Source organism: Lagopus muta, chromosome 15 (genome assembly GCF_023343835.1).
Source record: "Lagopus muta isolate bLagMut1 chromosome 15, bLagMut1 primary, whole genome shotgun sequence".
NCBI classification, from domain to species: Eukaryota; Metazoa; Chordata; class Aves; order Galliformes; family Phasianidae; genus Lagopus; species Lagopus muta.
Genome location: NC_064447.1, coordinates 12654978 through 12666096, shown reverse-complemented (window position 1 = coordinate 12666096; position 11119 = coordinate 12654978).

Here is an 11119-nt window from a genome sequence, read left to right as displayed (position 1 = left end):
CCTGGAAAAAAACAAAAATAAAAACAAAACAAAAAACATAAACAACAAAAAAACCACAGTCTTCTAACAAACCTAAAGCTGAAAAACAAGTGATACAGTTTTTGTGCAGTCTGTAGACTGCAGTCAGCTGCACATCTGAGGTGCTGGATGTGGCTGCAAGCTGTTGGATCATCCTGTTGTCTTGTTTTCTTGCATTTGCAACTTAGTGAGGAAACAATATGGGAATGTTCATTGGTGTGTGTATAGATAGTGAGTACTCACATATGAGTATTAGCCTATTTGCCTGCAAAAACTCAGTGTGCAGAGTAGGATTTAAAAACATGTCAGTAAGCCAACACACTCTGGCTGGGCCTGGAAGCACCCAGGTAGCAATGTGACTAAAGCTCATGCTTTTTTATTGCTTTTTTTTTTTTTCCCTTTTAGATTTAGCAAGCTATAAATGGTCCTTATAGGACTTAGTCATGCTGCCTCATTTGTGTTTTCTGAGCTGCTGTGCAGACTGGAGGAGGAGGATTTGAGGTCCAGGAGATTGGGGTGAGCAATGGGCCCCAGTGCAATGGTGCTGGAGGAGAGCTTCAGAAAGGGGCTCCTTGTGAGGCTGCAGAACCTGGCATAAGTCAGATAAGTTGCACTTAGAGAAGAACTTGGAACAGCAGTAGTTTTCATGTACTTGGTACATGAAAATCAATGTGTCCTACATTTCTTTGCAAAATTTATCCAGAGGTGACTTTAGCACCTACTGAAATGATAATGGCATTCTTGAAACATCCGGAATAGCTCCAGTCTACCTACAGGAGCTTCAGACTGCCTGAAAGACTCTGCATTATGTCACACAGACAACCTGATGCTGAGTAACAACAATCTTACCCTCAATATTTGTCATGAGATAGCAGCTGCCCAAACTGGACACTGTAATTAGGGGGTTATGGAGCAGATCACGTCATCGTGATGCAAGACTGAGTACCACTGACACCATTTTTGTTCGTCGTATAACAGCCCTGCATTGATGGTGACCATGAACCACATCTGTGGATGGTATCATCCATCAACAGTCCCACCCTGTGAGCAGCAGAAGTTTTGCGTTACTGGAATGGCTGAAGAAATTATTTCCATGGATCAGTAAGAGCAGCAGTAATTGCCATAAAGCCCACAGTGGTTGATGCAGGAGTTTTTTGGTTGCTCATGGTGGTCTGTCAGATGAAAGACAAATAATGGATCATAAAAGCAATAGCAGAGTCACTTCAAAGAACAAAACTCAGAGCACTCTTTGTTCTTAAGAAGGGTGAAAACACAGAAAATAACTGCATTTCTTTTGCAGGAACAAGAAGAGAATACCAGAGTGTGGTTATAACACTAATAGTATCATCACTTGTATAAATCACTTAATTGTGACAGCAAATTAAATACTGCTGTTGTCTAGAAATCAGCCATAGTTAAAATGATGTGTCTTGATGAGGCAAATGCTTTGTGCTCTGCCAGTAATACATTAGCTCCTCTTTCAAGTGAGAAAACAATTAAAAACTTGGTTGAAAAGGGCGTATTTTCTCTGTGGCCACTGATCCCCCTCAAATTCTGGAAAAAATAAAGCGTTTGTAATAGCTGTTCATTATTACGGAGTTGAAGGAGGAAAAATCTGTTTTCTCATTATGCTCAGGAAAGTTATGAAATTGTTCTGGGAATATTTGTGAGTGTAAGAGGCACATAACCAAATGGTTTCAACTTTGACAATGTATCATCGTTTGCAGCTCATAATGCCGCTGTTAACTTTGGGAGTTATCTGTCAGTGCGCAGAGTGGAAAATGAGAATAAATATTTACTTTTAGTTCTAAATAGCAGAATAGTGTGAGGCAGACAGGTCTGATTTGATTTCGAGGGTCGTGTAATAAAAGTTTAAGCATTACAGGAGGCATCAGTTTCGCAGAACTTCGATGGAAACACTGAGGCATCTCCCAGTGAAGTGGGTGGCTTTGAGCCTCGGTCATGCAAACGTGATTCTGAGCATTGGGAATTCCTCTGGATGTTGGCTGAAGAATGGCTGCACCTCATTTATAAGTTCTTCACACGTTTTGAAGGCAGGGATGGTGGAAATGCCTGCTGTCGGGATGCTTCCTCTTTCACAGTGCATTCATTTGGTTTTGCTATCTAGTCAAAACTACAAGGCTTAGCACAAAAAACATAAATGCCAATCGACATTACAAATGCTGATAGAGAAAGGAGAACACACTTTTTGGTCATAAATGTCAGAGCTTCATGAAGGCACACCGTGGCAAGGCAAAAGGACGAAGGTAGACACCCTCCAGTGGGCTGTGTAAGCTCTTGGATCCCAGTCTTCTACCAACAACAACTTGATTCACTCTCTGGAATAGAGATTTTAAGGATCTGGAAGCCATCCTGAAGGACTGTCAGAAGACTGGATCTACGAGGAATATTGGGAATAAAGAATCTGTGAGATATAAACGTATAAACGCTGCACCGGTTCGCATTTAGAAATACCTCAGATCCTCCTTATCTCCATCTCATAGCACGTGCAGCAGTCACTGTGTCCATTCCTGTCCCTAGAGAGTGCCAGAAGAAATGTGTTTTCTTGGAGGCAGATTTGACATTTCAGAAACCTGCAAAACGTTAAAGCTGAAGTTTAAATTAATTTTAACTGGCTACATAAAGAGTTTTATGAACCAACATTAAAAAAAAAGCATTGAAATTGTTTGTTATTACCATTCTAAGTAATGAACTGAAGTCTGTAATAATTGAATGCTGCCTTTGATGTACACTATAAATGTAGTCTGCGGAGAACAATGCAATTATACACCGAGGAAAATGGCATTAAAACATTGTCCCCGATTTCACAGGTGCTTATCTATTTCTGTCAAAGAAACATAATCATCAAGAAGAGGGGATATGCTGAGAACTTCTGAAGTTTCATCCTGGAGACGAGGTCTGAATATTCCGTAAGGAAATCAATGTAATTTGCCTGCTGTCTATTTGTCTCTGCAGGAAATGCTCTGTATCGGTCTTTCTCTGCTCTGTGCTAACTTCGTTTTGTTTCTCTGGAGGACTCCAAGCTGTTGCTCATGCTGTTCCTCATAACTTCACATGAGCTTCTTCTCCCATCTCTTCCACGAGCATTTTGGAACTAGTTTGCCCTGAAACCCTGAGATCAGAGAACAAGGGGGGATTAGGTTTCAACTTGTTAAACTGAATTAACGCTCCCTCCACATGCTTCTGGCCTGTGCCAGTCCTTCTAATCTTGTTCAGAGTTTAGGATAATTTGTTTAGTAGTGCTGATCAGCTGGAGGTTAATTCAATTGGACTTTGGTTGTTTATTCACGCCCGGATTTGCTAAGTGTCACAGCGGATCCATGAGGTCTCTGTTACAGTTATGAGACGGCTTCATTAGTGTGACGGAGAGTCCATCTGGATGGCTTCTTTTCCTCGCTGCAATAACTAGCTGTCAGGGCTCTCTCCACTGGAAAATATCCGTATGTAACACCTCTCTTTCATTTGTGTCCTGCGTGTATTGATTACAACTAAAAATACACTTTTCTGTTCTGATCGCTGGCATTGCCGATGATCTTTCTCACAGATCTCAGCAGTTCTCCAGATCTATATCTTAAACAGATACCGGAATTTAACAGGAAAGTACAAATGTGTTTTAAAAGCCATTTGTTGCTGCTAATCCCTTTAATGCAGTGTTTTGGTCCTACAGAATTCCTGCTCTCCTCAAGGTCTGCTTTCTCCATCCGCGGATTCCTGCCAGCTGTGGGGTGCACCATGCTCAGTACTGTACATCGTCCAGAACTAACCATCCCCAAGGGGAAGGCAAAAAGGAGAAGAAAATTGCATCCTGCTGAAAACTCCTCAGGAATCTGAGTTGGCAGAATGTTGTTACCAAAACTGGAGCACGGCCAGGACACCAGGATTAATGATAGCACAAAGTGCCATTTGACTGCAAGTGTTCGGATAACCGTGGATGAAAGTGTTATCTGAAAAGAGGCTCTTCTGACAGAGCAGGGCCCCCTGATGTTGGCTGGGACTTTGGTTTCGGGCTTGATTCACTCAGAGAATTGTTGCTATTTGCTTTAGCAGATTTTGAATGGGACACCTCTTGTGACCAGATAAACTTTCACGTTAAGCATTTTCATCCCCCCCTCATTCTGTTGGAGGACTACTGTATAATTCTGTGTTTAAAAAAAGACAGAAAACAGACAGGTAATCACAGGTGCATTTTGCTGAGGAGAGATCATGGCCTGACATAAAGGATTGAACACACTATTCCACGGATATCCCTGCACCTAACCAAACAGGCCAAGCCTGTTCTGTCTGTAGCTCCACCAGGGAAGAACAAGACCAAGGGGCTGCAAGGAAGGCCACGTGCTGACATACTGTTTCATCGAGTCCCAGAACATTGAATGTGCTCTTGATATGCAAGAGCAATCTGAAATCTGCAATCAGCTCCATGAGTGTAATTGAATCTGAGTCAGGAGAAGTGACACCTGCATGATGAAGAAGGGCGTTCATTATGCTCTGTTCAGGTCTGTACCATCCTGCTTGTTTGGATGGAGTTCAGCATGTACTATCTCAAGCATGGAGATCACACAGTCATGCTCCATATATTTTCTATATATATATTTCTACTACGTGCTGGCCATCTCAATGCCATGCTGACGACTGCATGAGCACACATCATGCTATCTAAATATCTGCTCTATACGTATGCATCAGCTTGCAGATGCACATTGCTCTTATGAACATGAATGGTCCAAAATGTGTGTGGCAGCCTTCGTGCCAAGCTCACTTTCCTTCATGTGTCTGCACTACTGATAGATCACTGCTCTCCTGGAGGCATCAGTGTCATTTCAGACCAATTTTCTGCCACTGCAGGAGGCCATGATACAGCTTTGATGTCTGCAAGGGTCTGTGATGTTGTGCATCTCGCACGTGTGCCCCCTCCGTAGCCAACAGTAATCACAAGATCTTTGTACAGAAGATGAAATTCTCAAAGACAGTGCTTGGAGAGAGGAGAGACCATATTCATCGCCACTGCCTTAAGGGGAAAGAGAAAAGGGGAAAACACCTGGATGATCTTCTCATGCCGTCACCAGCAGTGGTCCTTTAGGAGGTGGTGCAATGAAGTGCTTTTCAGACAAAAATGTCCAAGCCATTTCTGTTGGAAACACTGTTCTGACACATCAGGCCATATTGTTTTGATCACTCCCCGTTTCAAAAGTAGCTGCTAGCTTACAGCGCTCTGCTTTGATGACTTTTCAAACATTGCTGCAGTCATTTCGCTTCGTGTCGGCTTCTCATCCACATTTTTTTTCTTACAAGGGAAAACAGAGAACAGAAGAAAACATTTGGTTGACCCAAACTACCCACGGGACACGCTGGATTTCTGAGATTTTCAGAATATTGCTTCCTTTCCCTATTCGGGAGGAAATGTTAGAACCCCTCATCTGCTGGAGAGGACACACTCTAGCAAAGGCTTTTGATACGGAGACCAAAATCAGAGCGCCAACCAGAGCCGGTGGTGAAACACCCTCTTTTACATCTGAATGCAGACTGGTTTCTTGTTCAGCATAGAGGTTCAATGACTTGGATGTGCATCTGTGTGTCCCTAGCAATGCTCAGGGCTTGGCACGGATTGGGCTCCGTGTACTGAAGACTTTCTGAGATGCACCACAGGGCTCCTTGGCAGGGTTCTCCTGCGGGAGGAGCACGTTTTGGCATTTAGCCTTCGGGGAACCTGGCAGTGCCTGCAATCAGCCCTCAGTGAGGGCAATCAGGTGCCCTTGACAGGTGGCTTAAGTGGAGAAAGCAGCACATCTTGGCAGGGAGCCCGATGAAAAAGCAGCTTTGGCAGGTAGCCTCTGTGCAAGGCAAGCACTTTGCAGCACTGTGTGAGGGCAGGGAAGCACGGTGTGGAGACAGGTAGGAGGGACTGACCTGCTGCAGGCCTTGGGCCTTGAGCTCAAGGTTGGATCTTCATGTTCTCTTCCTACATCAGGTGGGAAACATCTGCCATTTCTCCATATTTTGAGGAAGTCTTACCAAAATCCCTTCTAAGTGATGCATTGGTGTGTATACACATACCTAAAATCAGCTACTGAAAGCAACAGGAAAAGATATTGTGAAAATCAACTCTGTCCTCCAGGGACCAAGTTGCTTGCAAAATATGAATCCAATAAAGTTTTTCTGATGATACCCATAAACACAGAACTGAAGTGCTGGCCCTGATGTCCTCTCTTGTGCCATTCCACCAGAACTGTGTTGCTCACATCCTGAGTCATCCCCAAGGAGAGCAATAGATGTTACACACTTGAAACGGCTTAATTTCTAAGTGGCCCAAGCACAGTTCATCCCTCCTCCATCAGGCAAGAGGAAGATGGAGAATTTTAATATCTTCTGTCGAGATCATGGGACCTCGGAGTCCCTCGCCTTATTCAATGCAGCCTCTGCATTTTGCCAGTTCCGTGCAACAAATTACAGGTACCAGAGAAGCTGGGCTCCCATATTGCACTGCAAGGAGAGGAGGCTGATGATGCCTGTATAAACATTTTACCTTTCTGGCTGTAGGACTGTGAAGATCTCTGTTTTCATCTGTGGGAGACCCTGTTTAGCTCTTAAGTTTCTAACGAGGAATTCAAACAGCATTATTTCCAGAGGCCGAGTTCCCACTTGCATAGATCTATAGGAAGATGCATTCAGTGAGCATCCAGCACTCCACTTGCCCTGGAAGACCTGAGGTTGCCACATCCTCTCCTCACTGGAGGTCAGCCTATGTGTTCTGTTATAACTGAGGTGGGGAGCTCCCAGGCTCTGCTGTCCCCTTGGAACCAGCTCTCCCAGCACGCAGAGAAAGGCTGCTCCCAGCAGCTGCCCTCACTGCTCATCGATGCCTCAGGCACAAATTGCTCTGGCGATGAGATGAGTGTCTTACAGGAGATTTTCGGAACAGATCCAGCCACTTCTACGGTAGAGTCAAAAAGCAAGAAAAATCTATAGGAGAGCCTCCTGCTGTGAGGTGACTTTGCTTTGAGCATAAACAAGAAATACATTTGCAGAGCGTGTGGAATCCAGAAGCGCACAGGAAACAAAATGAGGAAATCAGATGGCTGAATTACTGACTCATTAGAGGCCAGTAGGGACTGTGGTAATACAAACTGTATTATACTGTCAATTTGTACTGTACATTTGGAACAACAAGGATCATGTTGGTTTGAAATTAAGAACAACCTGGAGGGGGCAAATAAGCTGCCAGTGTAGCACATGGCCTAGAGAGAGGGAATTTGTACTCGGCGTTAATCAATACTCATATGCGTCTTCTAATTGAGTCAACCCAGCTTTCCTCTGGGATGAGACAGTGACAGCTGAACTCCTCTTCCCATCTGATGGATTTGATTGCACCGCAGCTGTAAATAGAGAGTGCACCAAAAAATGGCTTTGGCTTATCCTTGGCACCTGACCGCCAGCCTGACTTGGTCCAGAGCAGAGATCGAAGATAGTCCTTTAATAATTCCTTAGTGCCAGAGGCATCGAGCAGTCCTTGTTTACAGTGACCCAGTGCCTGGGGATCTGCAACTAAAGTGTTCGTTGTTTTCAGTCTGGCGTCCTTGCTTGTGTTCCTAGTTTGAACAGTTGCTGGATTCATGGCTTGTGAGGGCTGGGGGCTTTCACCCAGCACATGCTGGAGGCAGACCACGGGCCCACTGCTCCAGAGCCTGGTGTTTCCTGACTTGTATTTCTCCCTCCATCCTGCTGTGTCTGCAGCTACAGTGCAGCAGAGATGAAAGCCTTTTTTTCCCTCTCCGAACTGCTGCTTATGTTGTCGACTCAAGCTCCTTGCTTGGGTTGTACTGGGGGATGAGTGAAAACCCCATTCATATTTCACATCATGCGCTCATAAATTGATGCTTTATATCATGGGGACTTCCTAAGGAAGCATCAATTTGATCTCTTAATCTTATTACAAACCCATTTTCCCCCCTTCCTTTTCCTCTTTTGTCACAGATAAGATTCCTTTCATTTCTTCAGGACATGAATCCGTTGCCCGAGGTTTCTCAAATCTCTGCTGTGGGACACTGAAATCTTCTCTCAGAGGCAGGAAAGGAAAAGTGGTACATGGAGGGAACTGTGACTCATGCAGGAATTGAAATGATGAAGCAGAAGTTGCTATTACGAAGACTCAGAGGTGTTCAAAGACCTACTGGTGGAAAGTCAAAGGCTTGGGCTTTTCAGCCTTGAAAGACTCCTACATACAGGGGCCAGGTGAGGGTCGTGCTCTGCTGAGCTCCTTTCCTGCTGCTAAGTCCTTCCCTGTGCTGCCAGCAGCAGCGCGGCAGAGCTGAGAGCGGGAGGCAGCCTATTTAAGCCCAATCAATGGGCGATCTGTTAGACCTTGAAATGGTGCTGCCTCCTGCCCTGTAACAGAAACTTTAATGATTTTTATTTTTTTTTTCCTGGAGACTCTGAATCTGAATGAAGGAAAATGAGGAGAAAACGTGCCTGGTTTTTCCGTTCCAAAGAACCTGAAGGAGGCACCTATGTGTCTGTCATCATAGAAAATTCCTTGTTTCGATGGAGCCTTAATGGATTTTTCAGAAGACTTCTTGAATGCCTCTCCCAGCCCTATTGGAAATGCTTATGTTTTGAGGCTGGCGCCTTGCCACATCTATTTATGTCCAATATTGCCTTCAAAAATAGCATCACTTAAATCTTTTCCTAGTTATTCAGGGCAGCATTAATACATAGGACGACGAGCTGGCCTTGCTTCTCCTATGCTAGGGAATGGGCTTTGGGGAAGCACAACCGTCTCCTCTCCCTAGAGATGGGTGAAGCTCCTGAGCTGCTCGTCCCACACAGCCCACATTTGTGTCACCACTGAAGGGCTACCAGACATGCACACTGACAGCAGAGAAACTTTTACAGCTCTCATGCTGTTAATCCCCTCGGCTGGAGATCCACATCACCCCAAGGATCTCTGCTCCGGGGCTTTTGTTGATTTTCCACACCCAACCTGATTTACCCTTGCTGCAATTTAAACCCGTGACATCTTGTCCTGCCTGCTGCAGCCATGGAGAACAGGCTGTTCCCTTCCTCCTGCAGGTTATCTTTTAAAGGCCTTAAGGACTTAGCGGTTAAGCTGGGGGAGAGACAAGGCTAACACCCCTCCTCTGCTATTTCTCAGGCTAAGGAAGGCAAGGGACCATTGGTTCTGTGGTGCAGAGCTGTCCAGATGCACCATATCACGACAGCAGCATTGCCCCACGTCTGCTGCTGCCCCTGGTCCTTTCTGGAGGAAAGGCCACTCCTTGATCCCCTCTCACCTCTCACTGGATTTGAGCAGTCTGTGCCTCCCGATGAAACACAGCGCCCTGCTGTTATCCCCAGTTTAAATTTCACCTCCATCATTGGTGCTGTTTCCCATTTCATCCAACTTGTCTGAATTATTTTGAATTCCAGCCCTGTCTCCAATGTGTCCTTGCCATCCCTCCTTGATCACTCTTGTCTGCATGCATAATCAACCTCCTCCTTCATCTGTCACCCGTGTCTACAGTGCAAACACACAACAGAGCAGGAGCCAGGAGGACGTGCCACCCACCCATCCATCTGATCCATGGGGACAGCAGCCCCACAGGGACCTTCCAGGGGTCACAGCTGTTGCACTATGTGCTTTTTAACTGAGGAGCCCCAAAAGGAAGGGACAGAGCTCATGAGCCCAGAATGGTGGCTGCAGTGCAGCTCCCATCACTGCGGGTGGCTGAGGACGTGACAAGGTGGGTGGATGGTCCTTCATGGGGCAGATGGAATCATAGAATGGCTTGGGCTGGAAGGGATCTTAAAGGCCATCTAGTTCCAACCCCTGTCTAGTTCCACCAAGTTCCATCTCCTCCCTGTTGGCTGCAGGATGAGCAAGATGCCCAGTCACACCTTGATCTTGAGAAATCCATTATCAGAGGGCGTTTTTTTTCCTCCAAAATATCCTTAACTCAAAGAGCGCTGCAGTGTTATCTCTCTCCCAGTGCCAAATTCTCCTTAATGAGGTTTATCCAGCTTTTCCAGCATAGCTTAATATCGTCCATCTGGACTGGCCAGAAAGGATCCTTTATTTTGCTAACATAATTAATAGCAATAAGCTGTCCGTGGTGTGCGGTGATAATAGCATTGGTGCTGCAATGCCCCGCAGATAGAGCTTGGGATTTAGAGAAAGTTTCATTCTGTGTGCAGCGTTAGCAATTTCCCCAGCTCCCTTCCTGAACAGTTTCTCTATTTCACTTCCTATGCTGGAATTATGCCTCCTGCTGTTTACATTAAAAATGCATTATACATGTGTTGAAAACATTGAGTTCCATGTTGCTGGCAAGGAAGGAAGCTGTTATGTTTAAGAAGTGCTCTCTTATATTATTATCACTTTTGTTTAATTCAGTAGGATTATTTCCTCTAATTCCAAAGCTGGGAACAGACTCCTGTAAATATTCTTCCCACTAGCCAATTTCTTTATCGTCCAAACCCACGTCTAAGCTGACGTGCTTATGAACTGCCACATCATCCTGTTAAAATGCTGATTTCCCTCTGTTAGCTTTCTCCTGTGCACTGGATGAAAAATATAAAAGGAAAAGGTGGTCATTTAAAAAGAGCTCTAAAGGGCTTGCTGAAGCACGGCGGAGCAAGGATTTATGCCAGCAACAGAGCAGTGCCAGGCTGGGAGGAGCTGAGCAGTCTTAACTTCCCCCAAAGAGCCACATGACCTTGGAAGATACGGCTGAGCATCTCTGCACCTGTGGAGACTGGAGGTTCAAATGCACCCTACCATCCCCAGCTCTACTTGTAAGGATTTTCTATGGGGCCCACTTCTGTCATGTGCAAGCAAAAGAGGGGTGCAGCACAATGGGGCAGAAATGGTGAGTGGAGATTGGAATCAGAGTGTCAGAAGCAAATGAGGTGTGAGAGGGACAGCAACAGGGAAGGGGAAAGGGAAAGAGAAGAGAAGAGAAAGGAAAAAGTGAGAGGAGAGGAGAGGAGAGGAGAGGAGAGGAGAGGAGAGGAGAGGAGAGGAGAGGAGAGGAGAGGAGAGGAGAGGAGAGGAGAGGAGAGGAGAGGAGAGGAGAGGAGAGGAGAGGAG